Source organism: Crocuta crocuta, unplaced genomic scaffold, assembly GCF_008692635.1.
Source record: "Crocuta crocuta isolate KB4526 unplaced genomic scaffold, BGI_CrCroc_1.0 scaffold586, whole genome shotgun sequence".
NCBI lineage: Eukaryota > Metazoa > Chordata > Mammalia > Carnivora > Hyaenidae > Crocuta > Crocuta crocuta.
In genome coordinates this window covers 4,630,921-4,650,810 of record NW_027532407.1, presented here as the reverse complement: position 1 = coordinate 4,650,810, position 19,890 = coordinate 4,630,921, and the positions used below count along the sequence as shown (strand labels likewise).

Here is a 19,890-nt window from a genome sequence, read left to right as displayed (position 1 = left end):
TTGAGATCTTAGGGTTTGAGTCAATTCTCCAAAGATTATGGATAATTTACCTGTCAGCATTGGACCTACATTTGAGGGCTAGGAAAGAGAATTTTTATCCAGGTAGAAAACTAGCAATGTGAATGTCTAGAACTTTATTCATAATTAAATTTTTGATTTAAAATATATAAGTTTGGGTAAAATATATATTACATAAAATTTATCATCTTAACCATTTTTTAAAATGTTTTATTTATTTCTGAGAGAGAGAGAGAGAAAGAGAGAGACAGCGTGAAAAGGGGAGGGTCAGAAAGAGAGGGAGACACAGAATCCGAAACAGGCTCCAGGCTCTGAGCTAGCTGTCAGCACAGAGCCTGACGCGGGGCTCGAACCCACGAACCGCGAGATCAAGACCTGAGCTAAAATCGGACACCCAAGGACTGAGCCACCCAGGCACTCCCATCTTAACCATTTTTAAGTGTACATGTCAGTGGCATTGAATCGGTTCACACCATCATGCAGCCATTACCAACATCCATCCCTAGAACTCTTTTCATCTTCCAAAACTGAAACTGTGTACACATTAAACACTAACTACTCTTTCCATTTGTACTCCAGCCCCTGCCAACCAGAGCCTCTGTCCCTCTGAATTTGACTACACTGGGTTCCTCATTATGTAAGCGAAATCATATAGAATTTGTCTCTTTATATCTGACTTATTTCAGTTGGCATGTCTTCAAAGTTCATCTACGTTGTAGCCTGTGTCAGATCGTATTTCTTCTTAAGGCTAGAAACAATTTTTTATTTATTTTTAATTAAAAACATTTTTTTTAATGTTTATTTTTGAGAGAGAGAAAAAGAGAGTGAATGTGAGTGGGGGAGAGGCAGAGGGTGAGATGGAGACACAGAATCTGAAGCAGGCTCCAGGCTCTGAGCTGTCAGCCCAGAGCCTGATGAGGGGCTTGAACCTACAAACCATGAGATCATGACCTGAGCCTAAGTCAGATGCTTAAATGAGTGAGTCACCCAGGTGCTCCAAAACCATTTTTTGTTTTAATGGTTGCAAAACATTTCCTTTCTGTTGTAGTTTCTTTTGGTGTTTCCCCCTTTTTAACAACTCTGCTAATGAAAGTTGGGCTCTGTCTTTAAGCATATCCAAGTTTTTTGAGGCCTGACATAATAATGGAAGTTTGTGGGGGGAAAAAAAAAAGACAAGTCTATTGTCCAGGAAATCTCATTAAAAACATGTATTTTTGCTTTATCAGAAATCAATGTATTTTAAGATACATTTAAGATTTTGATTTAGAAGCAAGGGAAATGTTCAAATGTGTGGCTTTGCTGTTGTCTTTCAGCAATGATTACCATATCATCTTGGCCAATGTATTCACTAACCATAAAAGGAGAAAAATGTTCATTTCCTTGATAATATTGAGGATGAGTTGGCAAGTGATCTCAGAGCTCGGCAATGGGCTAAAAGGTGAAATGGAAGATGTTTTAACCTGCCAAGACTTGAGTTCAAGTCCTTAAAACTGTTTCTTTTCCAATAATTGCTATGACTTTTAGTTGCAAAACTGGATAAGGAAGCTCCTGGCATGTATTTTACTTTAGATAGCAAACTATTGATGAGAAAAAAAATGAGACATCAGGGATGTAAAATGAAACATTACATATAACAATCTTGGTAGTTTAAAATACATTTAACTATATGTTATGAATATGTTATAAGCATGAATGAAGGCTCTGATAACAAGTCTAGGAACTTCAAGGGGTATGGATATTTCCTTTTTCATAAGAAAAAGAGAAATAGGATTACATAGGATTTTACATAGGATTACATAGGATTTATTTTTTAAATAGGATTTACATAGGATTTTATTTTATTATCCCAGATACAAGAAACATTTCTGTATTCATTATTCATATGCCCTGCCTAGTACAAAAATCATTTAAGTAAATTTAGAGAATATGAAAGAACATAATTTAAGAAATCTGAATATTTCTCAGAATTTTCCAGCTTATCTTTTATTGTTGAAGTACTGACCTTTTCTATGAAAAGATGAACAGAAACTTTAAGTGAAGAATATAAACTCTGATGACTATGAGGAAATAGTTGAGAGATTCTCATATGGTAGTGGCTATGTCTGTGTACCTAGGGTTGGTCAGTTCAGCCCTTCATTGTAGTTAGGATTTTCTTGGCCCATAAATGGAATAACCATATGTTGTAGATTTTTCTGGAACAGCCCCAATTAAAAATATTCTTTCCTGTTGTTAGACCATGTGTCAGACCATGTGTTCTGATTTTTTTTTATGGAAAATATAGTCAGCTTATCCATAATTTTCAACATTTCCCTAACGGGCATTTCTTTCAAGGTACCCAGAGGAAATTGCGTCTGGGTTGGGGTATGAGTTCTACCCATTCTTGGAAATTCAGCTGATGCCTTTGCATCTCTGTGAAGTCCAACCTGCCTTCGGCAACCATTTCCAGACACTTCCCCTTTCTCATCTCCCACATCATCTACAGAATGTCACACCCAACCTAGCATTTGATTGTATGTGGTCTTAAGTTGTTGTTATGTGTGGGTTGGTTTCAACTCCTCAACTACAGTGTACAGTCTGGAGGAAAGGAATATCATCTCAGTTCCTCCCACAACCTCCCCAGTGCATCACACAGTGCTGGGCAGATGGCAGTTCCCTTTTAAAAAGAGAAAAAAAAGATTCATTCAGTTTTTTGTGTCATTGAGGGGAGACCCCTTTGAAAAAGTCTCTATCCGAACCCTGCAATGAACCTGTATATATTAGGCTATTAGTTAAACCCTCATTACATTCTTGTCAGGATTCAAATGTAGATTTTTGGCACTAGATTTCTCTTGTAAGATATTTGATAATAAATAAGGAAACATATTTGAGGGAAGAGGGGAGTAGAAACCCAGCCCTTGGTTTCTCATATTGCTAAGTGCAAAAGGTAAGTTTTAGGACTTTATTAATTTGTCCAAGACATAGTTAGACACAGAATTTCATAATTTCTTTTTCAGGAGTGTCTTCTCTTTGCCCCCTCGCTACAGGGGACCTCCCAAGCAGTGGTGCTCTACTCTGTAAACATTTATTGCAGGAATTGCTTACGAGGGAAGCCCTAGACAATTGCTACCAAATCCATATCTCTTGAAGCAGCCTTCCCCTGCACTCCACTCAGCTACACCCAAGCGGTCAAGTGTGTAAGATGGAGGTTGGGTGAAGGCACGTAGGTTTGGGGACACTTGAACAACAACAGGAATCAGGGAGACTTTTCAAAATATTCATAGCAGATGAGATGGAGTAGGTTGGGGTGGGGATTTCCATAACCTGGATTTCAGAGAACCTGTGTTCCAGACTTCTTAGTCCCAATGCTGTATGGCAGTCTGAAAGGCTTTCCATGAGCTTGTCTCTATCACATCACTGTCTCCTTCCCAAGACCTTATTCCCGTCAGTATTAACACTCATGTTTTTTCCAAGTAATTAGAATGTTTAAGAGAATTTAATTAACTACATGTATGCATTTAATGCATTAGATTTATAAGAGTTATTTCAGTACTTGGGGAAGGTTTTCCTCATTGGGTTTTACATTTGTTCTGCAGGCGTTTAAAACATTTAGAATAAAAATTGACTCTGTTAAATTTATAAATGCAGTTTAAAATGTTTAAGGGGATGTAATTATCCAAGTTTGTAAATGATACTGATTGTTTAATTTAATTTCTTTACCATGAGCTAACCAAATATTAATCAAAGAAAAGTGAGAGAATTATTCTCAATCTGTGTAACAAGATTACTAATTAAACTCAAGGAAAACGACATTTTTAATTTTGTAAGTTTATTTTTTTAATTTTGTAACTTTAAAAAATGGAATATCAATTAGATATCCCAATAAGTGTAAATGTTTTTTCTACTCCTAAAGATTGCTTTTCTGTCCAAGACATAGAAGACAGGGGTGCTTAGGTGGCTCAGTAAATAAAACATCTGACTCTCAATTTCGCCTCCAGTCATGATCTCACAGTTGTGAGATCAAGCCCCAAGTCAGGAAGTCAGGTTCTACACTAAGCGCATGGAGCCTTCTTGGGTCTCTCTCTCTCTCTCTCTCTCTCTCTCTCTCTCTCTCTCTCTCGGTCCTGCCCTGGCTTGCACATGCTCTCTCTCCCAAAATAAGTAAATAAATAAATGTTTTGAAAAAGACAGAAAACAAACAAGTAAACTTCTTTTTTTAAAAAATTTTTAATGTTTTATTTCTTTCTGAGAGAGAGAGAGAGCGTGAGCAGGGGAGGGTCAGAGAGAGGGGGAGATACAGAATCTGAAGCAGGCTCCATGCTCTGAGCTAGCTGTCAGCCCAGAGCCCGACACAGTACTCGAACCCACGAACCGTGACATCATGACCTGAGCCGAAGTCAGACGCTCAACCGACTGAGCCACCCAGGCGCCCCGACAAACAAGTAAACTTCTGACAATAGCAAAAGACATACCCTAAATATGTTTAAATGTAAATGACCCCTTATTGACCAGGATCTCTTTGCTTCTTATGGTCCTGAAATCTCTGGAATATCAATGCTTACAAGAGCCTTCTTTAATCTAAGAAAGGGTATTATTAGCACTTAAAATTTTTTTATGTTTATTTTTTTGGAAAAGAGAGAGAGAGAGAGAACATGTGCACATACAAGAAGGGAAGGGGCAGAGAGAGAAAGAGAGAGAGAGAATCCCAAGCAGGCTCCATGCTGTCAGCTCAGAGCCTGACACAGGGCTGCATCAAGTCCTGTGAACCATGAGATCAAACCTGAGCCAGTATCAACAGTCAAACACAACTGACCTAGCCACCCAGGCACCTGGGTATTATTAGCACTTTAAAAGTTTCCTGCTGGGGCGCCTGGGTGGCTTAGTCGGTTGAGCGTCCGACTTTCGACTTTCGCTTAGGTCATGATCTCGCGGTTCGTGGGTTCAGAACCTGGAGCCTGTTTCAGTCTGTGACTTCCTCTCTCTCTGACCCTCCCCTGCTCACGCTGTCTCTCTCTCTCTCTCTCTCTTTCCTAGAAATAAATAAAAAAATTTAAAAAAAAAGTTTCCTGCTAAACACAAATTTCCTTCAACTATCAGGCATGTAATATGGGATATGTTTGTATCATGAAATGGAATTTGTTCCCTTGATTTGTAAATGATCTATGTCAACCCATGCCTATTACTAAAGAAATTACAGAGACTCTTTAGGGCTAGAAAAATATCTCATACCTGGTATTTCCTCCTCTCCTCCCCATTCCTCCCTCCCCATCTTAGTTTTTCTTCTTGGGGGCAATCCAAGTAAAAAGAATTGTGATGCCAGCAGATACACACACAAGTGCAAAACCTAATGTCTTTGGCATTGGGAAAGCTGAAACTGTATACTGCTCTTTTTCCCCTTCTGGACCATGCACGGCTCGTATAAAATTACAAATGAGTCCACTACCATGGCACAGGCACACCATGCTTCCTGAAATGCCCGGCCAGACTCAGGATCTTCTTCTTCCATGCACTTGTTTTCTTCATGCCACAGTGACCATGCAGTAGCAAAGGAAGCCTACACCGTGGCCGATCACGATCATCTTACTCTGTACTGTTTTTGCTTTGGAGGCTTCTTGCTATTTATACTTTTGTTAAGGAAAAAAAAATCCTACAACACTACCTTCAAGACTAGTCCAATGGAAGAGTACCCTATAATTGCAGACAAATTATAAGATACAAAAACAAAATTTACCATACACAGGTACTTATCAATGTGTATCAGAACTTTTGTGCTATTATAAAACCTGAATAAAATTCATGAATTAATTAGATATTTGGATACTAAAGGTAATACAAGATGCAACCCTATTGCATCATCCTTAGAGTTAAAACTTTTCTATTTTATCAGCTTCCTTTATCTTTATTTGACTTTATTAAAAGTGTATGTGTTTAAAGCTATAAAATAAATTGTTGTAATAAAAAGACCATTATTTTTTTCTTCTTCATACAGCGGGATTTCAAATAATAATTATTTTATATATATATATTTGTAAAGTTTATTATTTATTTTTGAGAGGGTGTGTGAGAGAGCACAAGCAGGGGAGGGGCAGAGAGATAATCCCAAGTAGGTATGGACTCCTGGGTGGTTCAATTTATTAAGGTCTAACTCTTGATTTTGGCTCAGGTCATGATCTCAGAGTTCATAAGTTTGAACCCCACTGCTTGGAATTTTCCCGCCTGCTTGCTCTCTTCCCCTCTCCCATGAGTGCACATGTGCATGCTCTGTCTCTGTCTCTGTCTCTCTCAAAATAAATAAATAAATAAACTTAAAAAAGAGAGAGAGAATTCCAAGTAGGTTTCACACTCCACATTGAGACTGACGAGGGGCTCAATCCCACAAACTGTGAGATCATGACCTTAGTTGAAATTGAGAGTCGGACACTCAACCAACCCGAGAGTTCATTTTTAGGGATTCTCTACTAAGGGAAGTTTGAAAAGCCACTGATTTACATCAAGCTAAGGGCTTTCTACTTTTCCTCTAGGATTCCAGTCTTTTTCTGCTTTATCTTTTGTACCACAGCACCACCACCAACATATTTATTTTCCTGAAGATTTCATATTTCCTCCCTCTTCAATAACCTGTAAAGGCTCCTCGTAGACTACTGAAATAAATTCAATGTTTCTGGCTTGGCTTTCCAGGCACAAATAATCTGATCTTACTTTGGCCTATCCAGATATATGTTTTTTTGTAGTTATCCACACAGACTCTTGAGTCTGGGAAAGGTAATTGTGCTCTGCCCCGCTTCCTTGTCTCCTGCCCTTGGCAGATCTTGTTAATCCCCGGCATTGAGCCACGAACCATCTAGTAGAGATGGCTATGAAATGAATCCGATTTGCCATCAGCTCTTTTCTATGCCCCCAAGTGTCCTGCATCTTGGTTCATTGTGTCCTTAACTCTGAGACTCTCCTTCCCCCTTTCGCCTACCCCAGTTCCTCATTATCCTTCATGGTGTACAGGACCCTTTATTACCTACTTGAGTTCGTGATGATCTCTTCTTCCCACAGGTTTATGCTTAGTTTTGACAAATAGCTTTCTTTGTTCTGCGGTCTTCCCACCAGGATCAGGAACTTTTGCATTTCTTCATAAGCTTTTGATGACCATGGGATCTATTCCTGAAAGATAGGACAAGTTCTTAACTGCAATTATATCCCTGAATTACCCTCAGTCCTGTCTGTCACTCACTGATTCTGCAATTTTAACCAACTCACTTAGACTTTCATAATCTCATTTTTCCCTCTGTAAAATGGGAACAATAAAATCCATTGGGTTTTAAAATACAGCTGTCACAGATGGAGTGGTCTGTTGCTTATTTTGGCTAGCTACCTTTCTGGAGTCACCATGGGTAAAGAAATGATTATTGAGTTGTTCTGGTTCAGAAAGCCAATCTTATTGATCCACCCAGAGTTTGATGGGTTGTAAGAATCAGACTCCTGAGATTATAGCTCACAAGAGGTGAGCAAAGTGGTTCTCTTGGTTTATTTTTATTTTTATTTTTTAAGTAGGCTCCATGCCCAGTGTGGAGCCCAATGCAAAGCTTGAACTCATGACCCTGAGATCAAGACCTGAGCTGACATCAAGAGTCAGACACTTAATGGACTGAGCCACCCAGGAGCCCCTTTTTGCTTCTTTTCTACATTTTCTTCCTAGGTTATCTCTCTAATCCCAAGCACTGTTTATTTTTTCACACCAGTGACCATCAAATGTCTGTGGCAGTCTGGACCTCTCTACTAAACTTTATTGCCATGTATCTAAATGGACATTTGATAATTCCCATTTCCCCTAGGAGATCTCATTCACCTCTCATATTTCACGTATTTAAACTGAACTCTTGTTTATCCATAACACCTACATTCCCACCCAGAGCTACATCTAATCTATCCCTCATTTGTCCTTGCTTATCTTAGTGAATGGATGGTACCTCTTCCACCCAGTTGCTCAGGCTGGATTCCTGGAACTGCCTCTCCATCACATCCAACCTATCACCAACGTCTAGTAATCCTATTCCTAATCATATCATCACAAATCTGTTCTCTTACTCAACTGCCACCACTCTTGTCCACATTACTGTTATCCCTTGACTAGATTGTTGCAAAATACTCCTATCTGGTCTATTTCTACTTTAATTTTCCCTCCAACCCATTCTTTCTGCAGCAAACAGAAGGATCTTTTTAGAGCACAAGTATGATCATATCTCATCTTATCTTTATACTTTGTACTCAGAATAATTCCAAACCATCTCTGTGTGGCCTCTATGGCCCTTTGTGATCTGGTCTGCTTCCTTTTCTGGGTCATTCCTTGTGGCCCTTCTCTCCCTTGACCCCTTCCAGTCTGTATTGGCCCTTCTTATCCTCAAACAACAAACTCTTTACTGACTTCTGCCTGGCAGCTTTCTCCTCATTCCATCACCTGGCTGACTCCTGGCTCCACCGTAAAGTATCAAAAAAGCCAATCTTACTCCTCTAATCTAATGCAGCACTGGGCAGGACATGCAGTTGTGGTTTTATTTGTGTGATTACTTGTTTGTCTGTCTCCCCTCTGAACTGTAACATGGGGGCAGGCACTACCTACTGCTGTGTGGTGCTGGCCAGATAGTAGGGACTCAATAAGTGTTTGATGAATGAATACTCATTTACTCACTTTATAGCAATTAGTATCCAAGTTGTTCCCTTTCCTGGAGCCTGCAAAGCTGATTAAAGAAAAAGTACTTGCTTGACAAGCATTGACAATTAGAGCCAAAATATTTGCATGGTGTCAGGAGAAACTTTGTTCCATGAACTTTACCAATGTCATCTCATATGAGCATCCCTCTTGATTAGATTCTGGCTAGATAAACATTACTAATTTTTTCCTTCCCAGCTCTTTGTTCCTCTTCCCCACTAACAGGCTCTTGTGATTACAAGCGATTGTGTTGGTTCAGACGGTCAGATCGCAATACCATTGATTGGGTGATAGAATTACTTTAATACTAATAACAGTAATCAAAACCACAAATGTTTCTATCATACTTTATGATTTTCTAAGTGCTCTTAATGTGCATCATCTCCTTTAATCTTGGAGACTGGGCCTGAAGATGCATCTGCTACCTTGATTCATTTGGATGGATCCCAAAGCTTTGTCTGAAGCAGCGTACATGTGGCCCGTCACCGAAGGAAGGACTACTTCAGCTCAGGGCTGATGTGGGGCTTTTTTATATTGACTTTCAGTAGAACCATCTCAAGACAGTGAACTTTTCCTCACCACATCCTCAAATTCTGGAGACATTTACTGTATATAGCCCTCAATTTACCAACTGTTATTCCTTCTAAGATTGGTAAGACAGAGAAATGAGATAGTAACAAATATGTGTTTGAGTGCTTGCTATGTGCCAGACAATGTCCTAAGTGCTTTCCACACACTGATTTATTGAGTCCTCATAACTGCTCCAACTTATAAATAGCCTTGTTGTGCCCATTTATAAAGGGAGAACTAAGATCCAAAAAGATGAAATAACTTGTCCCCTTGCTAATAACTGGGAAATCTGGGACTTGAACCCAGAAGACTGATCCTAGACTCCATGCTCACAGACAGTATACATATGGATGTTTGTTCTTTAATAATATAATAACATTTGTTCTTTTTTTAAGTTTATTTTTTTATTTTGGGAGAAAGAGAGAGAGCAAGCATGAGCAGAAGAGGGGCAGAGAGAGAGAGAGAGGAGAGAGAGAATCCCAAGCAAGTTCTGCACTGTCAGTGCAGAGCCTTATGTGGGGCTGGAACTCACAAACAATGAGGTCATGACCTGAGGAGAAATCAAGAGTTGGATACTTAACTCACTGAACCCCCCAGGCACCCCAATAATGTTTCCCTTTATGAACATTATTCTTTAATACACTTATCGAATAAGGAGTGCTCATTGTGTGCCGGGCACTAAGGTTAGTTCAAGAACACCACTTGCAGTCTTGTGAGGAGGATGGACTTGGACAAATGATCATGAGTGTGCTGTGTGTTACAAAAATGAAGGACCACTGTGCTGGGGGCATAGAGCAGAGGACCTAGGCTTATCTAGAGGATGGAGAAGTTCTCTGTGAGGAAGGGACATTTTAGCTGAAGCCTGGAGGACAAGCACAGGCAGTGTAAACAATAAGGAGGAGGGGAGGCCTTCTGTGACTGCCTGAGGAACTAAGAGAAATCAGTGTGGCTGGAGCTTCTAAAGCAGGGAGACAAGTGGAATGTGGCGATGCTGAGAACAGACGGCCAGGGATGCCATAATAAGGATTTGGTGTTTTATTCTAAGGGAGACCTAAGGAAGACTGCTTAGCTGCAGAGGGGAGAAGGCAGAGGTCATTGGGAGGTTTGTCCAGTCCCACAGGAGAGAGGGTTAGCAGGACGAGCAAGGGTGGCGGTGACAGTGCTACAGGTAAGTGGATGTGGCCAAAACAGATCTAGGAGGTAGAATGAGCAGAACCCGGCAATTGACTAGATATGGAGTATGAGGGGGAAGGAGGAGTCAAGGTTTCTGACTTGAGTCAGGTTTTGATAATGGAAATAGAAATGGACAACAGAAACAGAAGCAGATTTGGATGCAGGGATTAATAGAGTGATGGGTTGATTTTCAGGGGTGTTGACACAGAAGTGGATGTGCCCAGGAGGTGCTTGGCTTGTAGGGGTTAGGAAGGGGGAATTGGGCTATGGAATTTCTTTGACTCTAAAATGGACATTTTTCTTTTTTCCTTTTTTTAAAGTTTGTTTAGAGAGCACATATATTGGGGAAGGGCAGAGAGAAGGAGAGACAGAATCCCTAGCAGGCTCTGCACTGTCAACACAGAGCCAGATGCAGGGCTCAAACTCTAGAAATGTGAGAACATGACCTATGCTGAGATCAAGAGTCAGACGCTTAACTGACTGTACCATGCAGGCATCCCTAAGATGGACATTTTTCATGTTTACTACTTCCAAAATTAGAATGTGGCTTAAAAAGTTCATTAAAAATAGTGTTTTAATGGTGAACTGTAATTGATGGTGTCTTAAAATAGACAATATCTAAATAGACCCTTATTTCATAAAAATATAACTAATTTGGGGGTACCTGGGTGTCTCAGTTCTCAGTCCATTAAGTGATCAACTCTTGATTTCAGCTCAGGTCATGAGCTCACAGTCTGTGAATTCAAGCCCCACATCAGGCCCTGTGCTGACAGTGTAGAGCATGCTTGGGATTCTGTGTGTGTATGCCTCTCTTTGCCCCTCCTCCACTCACTCTTTCAATCAAAAATGAATAAATAAATAAATATAACTAATTTGTATTTAATGGTTTTTGAGAAATCAGAGAAGGAAAGACTTTTAAATACCCTTTTATCTTAAAAAAAAAAAAAGGTCACATTTAGTGAAAGTAAAATTCAGCAATAGCACTAAATTTTGACAAAAATGCCAAGCTGATAAAGTTCAAGTAATGAAGCTTTAACCACAACTGCTAGGGACTTGAGATGTCTGTTCTTTCTAAGACCAGACCATTCCTTACTCCTGTTTCTACCTCCAACACAATTTTGCCTACGTGTTAACTTGATGTTAACTTGATTAGCTGTCTCTGTCTCCACATTACAAAGGTATGCTTTCTCAACCTTTGATAGAATAATGTATCTTTGAAATTCAATCCATCATCCCTTTTTCCCAGAGTGTAAAATGCTGAAACTTTTCCTGTAACTGTGGCAGTGTTTCCCTTTAACCTCTCCTTTCCCCCACCCCCCACCATCCTCAACCGTATAGGTGGTACAAGAGCTAAAGAAAGAGTAACGCTAGTTTAGGAGAAAGAAAAAGATTTAGTGACATCCTTTTCTCAAATCCTACATCATTTAGTCTCTGAGTTGCTTTTTGGCCAATATACTATGTTCCACTGTTAATTTAATATTCATAACTCTGTATATAACCTTCCCAATTAGATTTTCACCTAGCAGAGGAGCACACAACCGTAGCTGCTCCCTACATTCCTTGGTTACAGTCTTTAGCCTGGCTTTCTGCTCCAATTCCACCAGATCATTCTCAGTCCTTCAGTTAAGACCCAGGTCTCACACAGACCACTGCCTAGTATAGCCAAAGTTCAAGGGAACTTTTTTTTTAAGTTTATTCATTTTATTTTGAGAGAGAGAGAAAGAGAGCATGAGTGGGGAGGGGCAGAGAGACAGAGGGAGAGAGAGAATCCCAAAAAGGCTCGGGCACTGTCAACACAAAGCCTGACACAAGGCTTGAGTCCACTAACTGTGAGATCATGACCTGAGCTGAAGAATCTGATGCCTAACAGAGGCAGGCCACCCAGGCTCCCTTCAAGGGAACTTTTTATTGTAGCAAAATATACGAGCATAAAATTTATCATCTTAATCATTTTTAAATTTACAGTTCAGTGGTAGCAAATAGATTCATCATACTGCACAACTATCACCACCATCCATCTCTCATGGAAACTTTTGTGAATTTTGCGTGTCATCCTTGAACAGGGGCCCAAGATGCTAATCTCTGTCTTGTTCCAATTTTAGTATATGTGCTGCCAAAGCCAGCACTCTCAGGAAAACTTCTTTTAAAAACAAAACTTTACTTCCTTACTTGTCTATGAGGCCATCATTACCCTAATATCAAAACCAGATAAAAACACTACAAGAAAAAAAATTACAGACTAATAAATAGCACTCGTGAACATAGATGCAAAAATCCTTAACAAAATATTAGCAACTAGAATCCAACTATGTGTAAAAAGAATTATACACCATGACCAAGTTGGATTTATTCCAGAAATGCAAGGCTGGTTCAACATTTAAAAATCAACCAATGTAATCCACCACATGAACAGACTAAAGAAAAAAAATTATATGATCATATTGATTGATGCAGAAAAAGCATTTGACAAAATCTAATACCTATTCATGGTGAAAACACTCAGCAAACCTAGGAATCAAGAGAAGCTTTCTCAACATGATTTTTAAAAATCTACAAAAAACCTATGTTCAATGTTGTACTTAATTGTGAGAAAATGTGTATTGTTTTTAAAGTTGGGAAAAAGGCAAGTATGTCCTCTCTCACCACTCCTATTTAGCAACATACTGAAACTCCTAACTAGTGCAATCAGACAATAGAAGGAAATAAAAGGTAAATAGTTTGAGAAGCAAGAACTAAAACAGATCTTTACTCAGAAACAAGTGTAGGCACCACAAGTCCCTTTTAGAATTTGTAGACTTTTTAAAGAAAAAAAATAGAATTTGTAGACTTTTTAAAATTGCATGTTTGTTTTCTATTTCAAAGATTTTCTACTTTTATTTTTACTATTGTCTTCTTTCCATTTCCTTGAGTTTAAGTTGCTGTTCTTTTTCTAACTTCTTAAGATGAAAGCTTAAATCATGTGGATATTTTATTTTCGTTCTTCTCAAATATATACACTTAGAGCTATGAATTTCCCTGAGTCTTGCATTATCTGCACCCCAAATGTTTTGATATGTCATATTTGCATTGTTATTCCATTGAAAATAATTTAGAATCCCACTGCAATTATTTCTTAGACCTACAAGCTGCTTAGAAATGTGTTGCTTATGGGGCACATGGGTGGCTCAGCTGTTTGGCTCCGACTCTGGATTTCAGGTTGTGATCTTGAGGTTTGTGAGACTGAACTCTACATTGGCCCTTGCTGGGCCTGCATTGGGCTCTCAGCTGTCAGCATGGAGCCTGCTTGGGATGCTGTCTCCTCCTCACTCTCTGCCTCTCCCCCATTCACATGTGCATGCTCTCTCTCTCTCTCTCTCTTTCTCTCAAAATAAATAAATAAATATTTAAAAATGTGTTGCTTAAGAAACAAAATAGATGAACATATGAGAAGGGTGGAGGGAAGAGAAGAAAGGAAAAGAAACCACATGATACTCTTTAAAAAATTTTTTTTAATATTTATTTTTGAGAGAGAGCGTGGGAGAGAGAGTGAAAAAAACATGAATGGGGGAGGGGAGGGGGGGTGAGACAGAGGATCTGAAGCAGGCTCTGTAATGACAGCCAAGAGCCTGATACAAGAATCAAATTCACAAACTCTGAGATCATGACCTGAGCCAAAGTTGGACACTTAACCAACTGAACCACACAGGGGTCCAAACCACAAGAGACTCTTAACAATAGAGAACATACTGAGGGTTGATGGAGGGAGGTGATGAGCTAGATGGGTGATGGGTACTAAGAAGGACACTTATGATGAGCACTGGGTGTTGTATGTAAGTGATGAATCATTGAATTCTACTCCTGGAACCAATATTGCATTGTATGTTAACTAACATTTAAGTAAAAATAAAAGTGCGTTGCTTAATTTTCAAACATTTGCTTCCTCTTATTGATTTGTAGTTTGGTTCTACTGCAGTCAGAAAACACATTTTATATGATTTCAACCCTTAGGAATTGTTTGAGACTTCTTTTATGGCCTAGCAGATGGTCCATTTTGATATGTGTCCATAAGCTTTTGAAAACATGTATGTGGCAGTTGCTAAGTGCAAAGTTCTGTATATGTCAACTAGGTCAATTTGGTTGACTTTGTGTTTTCATATTTAAGTTGATAGTAAATAGCCCATATAATTTGCGTTTTTATCCAAAAGCAATTTTGGTCTTTTAATTGGATAATCATCTATTAACATTTAATGTAATTATTGAAATGTTTATATTTACTGTCTTGTTATATGTTTCTATTTCTGTTCTTTATTCCTCTATTTCTTCTTTCTTGTCTCTTTTTGGGAGAAGAATTGGGTGGTTTTTTTTATTATTCTATTTTCCCCTCCTACTTTAGCTTACTGGTTATTAGCTTTCAGAGGCTCCAGATTAGTGTGTGTGTGTGTGTGTGTGTGTTTAAAGGAAGGAAAATGGTGCACACAGGTCACCTTAATCCTGTCAAGGGTTGGTTTTAGGCTTTGTTAGGATTCATCCTTTTGGGTTTACCTTCTTTACCAAGCTATGGTCTTTCTGGGAGTCTCAATCAGAGATTGGGTGTTGCTATTCCTCGTTGGTGGGCCTTGTACTCTTCCTTCAATCTCTTCAGTCCCTGCTGCTGCAAAGTCTTTGCACAGAGCCTCAGCCACCCAGCTGCTGCTTCCTGTTAGCTTTCCTGGGGTTGCAGCTACCCTGGCTTGGCTTGGGAGTTAGCAAACATCTCACTGGGAGACGGTTTCTAGCCTTCAGGGTTCACTTGTCCACAATTCCCTCCCCTGTGAGATTTTACCGCCTAAATGCCAGCCACTTTGGCATCTTTGAACTCCAGTCTGTGTCCTTGGGCCAATAGAATAATAAAGTTAACAGCCACTTACTCTATTCCCTGCCCCATGAACTGGCCAGAGTGTACATGGAGCTCACCTTGATGTGGTTCGCTTTCTTAGGGATCATTAGGATTGGTTACTCTTCAATGTCTTCAATGCTTGTGTTATATATTCTGCCCAGCTGTTAGTAGTTGTTTTCAGTGGGGTAGTTGGGTCAATATAAGCTACTCTGTTATGGCTGAAATCAAAAGTTTTCCTCTATTACAATTTGGTTACACTCTGTATTATAAATAAAATATCTAAAACAACTCAAGAACTCTAAAATCTAAAAACTTAAAAACTCTATGACCATCCTCAAGGGTTTCCAACTCGGCATTCTATTTAGATCAAATGCTCTTCCTTTCTCATCTTCAGTTTGGTTGTTTGGCAAGAGCTTTGTACTTGGTCTGAGAAAGTGAAGGTTTGGTTTCTCGTCTTCGATATAAAAATTATGTAATCCTGGACAAAACTCTTCCTATTACCACTTTGGTTTTATCATTAGTCAAGGAGGATGGCCATTAATCCCTGTCTGCCTTAATTCTTTTCAGGAATAAGCAGGACAATGCTTTCCCTGTCTTCCTAATATAGATAGTGTTACATCAGTTTAACCCTGAAAACAAGTTTCACAAGGGTGCCATCCCCATAGAGATGTGGAGGTTTCACAATATTCCAGCTCTTGGAAAATTTCTTCTCGTGCTCTCTTTTTCTTTTTCTTGTCTTAATTAGAGCTGTGAATTAGACACAGATATGACTGCTGTTTCCTCCACCATCTGGGTCAGATTGTCCTGCCTAACCCTTAGAATAAAAAAGAATGCAGGTGTTTGAGTAGGATGTTGGTTTGGGGAGAGCTGGCTAGCCCAGTGGGCCTGACCAGAGACCATTTCCTGTAGGCAGGCCATAGAGGAATCCAAACTATCAGAAGATTTTGCTCAGTTTGGAAACAGAATAGAAAAAGCCATTTACGTGATTCAAAGATTGAATGGCATTATGCTTGGACAGCCAGATGGGTATGTTGTTATGAGTGGAATTACAGTTTGGCCTGAATTTTCGGGCCTGATGGGACAAGGCATCAGTGGCACAGCTCTACTTTGTCTCTGACTCTGTTTTTTCTAGGTTTTATCTCTGACTAATCCCCTTCTGGTTGGGATATCCTTGTTTAGGTATTTTATTAAAGTCAACCTGGTTGGTGTCTTGCTGTCCATTCATGTTCACTTCACATCTCTGCTCAGATGCTTTATGTGTTCAGCTTACAGATTGGCTCTGAGAGCATTGTTGCTTCCTGTTTCTAAATTTGAGGAGAAGACCTTATAACCTCCGTGTCCAGACCTATTACATAGGTTCTTTGTATATTTATCTCCTTTGACCTTCACACCAGGTTCTTTATATATTTATCTCCTTTGACCTTCACACCAGCTTGGAAGGTCATCACCTTCCTTTTACAGATTTAGAAACAAGATCACAGAAGCTAAGACATCAGCTCAAATTCACAAAGCTTGACTGGTACAGAAAATGTTCAAATTCAGGTCTGACCTCAAACTCAGAGGCCTGCCTGCTGCTGTTCTTGCAGAGTAAGTACTATGTGGGGCAAGTCGCTCAAATTCTCAAGTCACCTGCAGAAGAGATAGGACCTAAAAAAAAGTGATTTAGTCAAAGAACCCTCCAATCTAGCATACCTTCATGTCTTTCTATCTTAATTCATGTCTCTTCCTACAATTCTGATCATATTTATTGAGTACTTACTATACTGAGAACACTTAGTAATACAAAGACACAAAGGCTATAGTCTAATAAAAGTATGCATCGGAACAACCTCTAGAGAAGGTAATTTAACATTTTTTATCTTCCAAATGTGCATAACTTTTGACAAACATATAAATAAATACAAAGTCTACAATCTCAAATTGATTTAAGTACATAAAGGAATAAAGAACTATTATCATTCAAGTTTCTGCCTGAAACAGTACTGTGTGTGTGTGTGTGTGTGTGTGTGTGCGCGCGCTTGCGTGTGTGTATTATATTTATTTATTCATGAGAGAGAGATTTATTACAAGGAATTGAGTTATGCAGTTGTGGAGCTGGCTAGGCAAGTCTGAAATCTGTAGGGCAGGTCAGCAGGAAGGGAAGCCTGGAAAATTTTGGGCAGGGGCTGATGCTGCAATTCCACAGGTGGAATTTCTTTTCCCTCAGAGAAACTGTAGGTTTGCTCTTAAGGCCTTTCAGCTGATTGGTTGATGCACATCTAGATTGTCAGAAATAATCCCCGTTAGATTTAAAGTCAATTTAAGTAGATTTTAATCCATATACCAAATACCTTCACAGTAACTCCTCGATTGGTGTTTGCTTGAATGATGAGGTACTATAGCCTGACTATAGCATAAAATAAACTAGCACAAGAGGGTAAACTATCAATAGAAATGCTAAACAGAGATGATCAGCATGTTAAACATGTTTAACATGCCAAGCATATTAAAGTATGTTACTAAAGTACATTGTTAAAGTATTCATTCAATAGAAGAAACAGAGAAGCTAACTCTGTGTCTTGAACAATAAATTTATTGGTTTACAGCACAGGAAAACCAGAAATAGGGTGGAGTGCTTTGGCTCTGGCCATCTGTTCGGCCCCTTGTCCTTTGCTGGCTCCATGCTCTGGCTGCTTGACAAGGTGGCTGCAGCAGTTCCAGACCTCATCTGTATGAGGAAGACAGAGAGTTCTTATCTTCCTATTACTCTCTAAAGAATAGGAAACTTATTAAATGCCTCCAGCAAATCTCCTCTTAAATATCATTGGCCTGAGTTGATTATGGGTCCATATTTGGGCTAATCTGGTGATTAGTGAATACTATGCTCTAATAGACTAAGCCTTGAGGTCCAGAGTCAGTCAGTAATGAGGGGAATGGAAGGTCGTGATTACTTTAGGGCAAGGCCTCCCAATCTTTTTGACAAGTGATAATGCTCATACAGCTGACAGACTGGAACAGCTCAAAGCAAGCACCTGGGGGCTCCAGACCTCCCAGGATCCACCGGGTTGTCTCAAGGGATAAATATCTCTACGCACTAGGTAGCAACTTGTATGTTGCATTAGACCAATTAGGAACTACCCTGTAGGGAAAGAATCCATCCCCAAACTACGAGAGCTCTACTCAATTGAGAAAGGCTGGATTGATTAGCAACAACACAATGGGTAATTAAGGAAAGGGGAGTGGACAAGAAGGGTCCAGGAATTCAAGGATGTTTCCTAAGGTTCTGATTTTAGTAACTAGGTAGACGCCAGTGGTGAACTAGAGCTGGTTTATATTGGTTCACAAAACAAACTGTTTGTGCCCTGTCCCAATTCTGCATTAAGTGATGTCACAGAAATTGACAAATAATAGAAATCAGTGTTTTCCTCTAGAAATCAGTTTTTAAGCCTTTACCAGTTCATGAAAGGAGTGTCATGCCCCAAGATAGACCCGCTCACAGAGTAAAAAGCTTGCTTTTATTTTCCCGTTGGGAATCCTGCTCATTGCTTTTTTCAAATTGAGGTGAAGTCACAAAATATAAGATTCACCATCCGACTCATCCTTTTTGAAGTTTACTCAAGCTCATGGTTATTGCATCTTTATTCATTATAATATTTTATTTTTTATAAGGTAACACATTTACATTCAGAACGCACAAAAGAATATCCAATAAAAACTGTCCTTCCTGTTCCTCTTGCCCAGCCATCCAATTTCCTTCCCTAAAGAATATCCAGGGTAATGGGTCTTTTGGTATACTTTCTGAAAATTCTTAAATAAATCAGTTCTTAGAATAGTTTTAAACACATACACACTGTGGCCTTGCTTTTCTTTATCTAACAAAATATTTTGGGTGATATGAAAACCAGACAAAGACCCCAAAAAAGAGAACTACAGACTTATTTCCCTGATAACATAGACGCAAAAATTCTCAGTAAGATACTAGCCACCCAGATCCAACAATACATTAAAAGAATTATTCACCAAAACCAAGTGGGATTTATATCTTGGATGCAAGGCTAGCTCAATATCCACAAATCAAGCAATGTGATAAAAAAGAGCCACTGCTAATATCACCCTCAATGGGGAAAAACTGAGAGGTTTTCACCTAAGGCCAGGAACACGGCAGGGATTTCCACTTTTGCCACTGTTATTCAACATAGTATTAGAAATCCTAACAATCAGACAACACAAAGAAATAAGCAACCAAATCATCAAAGAGAAAGTCAAACTTTCACTCTTCACAGACCATATACTCTATGTGGAAAACCCAAAAGATTCCACCAAAAAACTACTAGAACTGATCCATGAATTCCACAAAGTCACAAGATATAAAATCAATGCAAAGAAATCAATTGCATTTCTATACATCAATAATGAAGCAACAGAAAGAGAAATCAAAGAATCTATCCCATTTACAGTTGCACCAAAAACCATAAAATACCTAGGAATAAACCTAATCAAAGAGATGAAAAATCTCTATACCAAAACTATAGAAAGTTTATGAAAGAAATTGAAGCAGACACCAAAAAATGGGGAAATATTCCATGCTCATGGATTAGAAGAATAAATATTGTTAAAATGT

At 39.1% G+C, this 19,890-nt stretch overlaps 1 long non-coding RNA gene and 1 other non-coding gene across 2 annotated transcripts in view; both read right to left on the bottom strand.

Moving 5' to 3' along the window:
- The window catches only part of LOC144243669 (uncharacterized), a 67,295-nt gene that overhangs the window by 19,741 nt on the left and 27,664 nt on the right, over positions 1 to 19,890 (bottom strand). Inside the window, exon 2 of the long non-coding RNA XR_013338730.1 lies at positions 7,008 to 7,146. This is a non-coding gene — a long non-coding RNA (uncharacterized LOC144243669). The remainder of the gene's footprint in view (positions 1 to 7,007; positions 7,147 to 19,890) is intronic.
- On the bottom strand, positions 12,454 to 12,561 carry LOC144243677 (U6 spliceosomal RNA). The gene has a single exon (XR_013338734.1). It is a non-coding gene; the product is annotated as a U6 spliceosomal RNA (small nuclear RNA).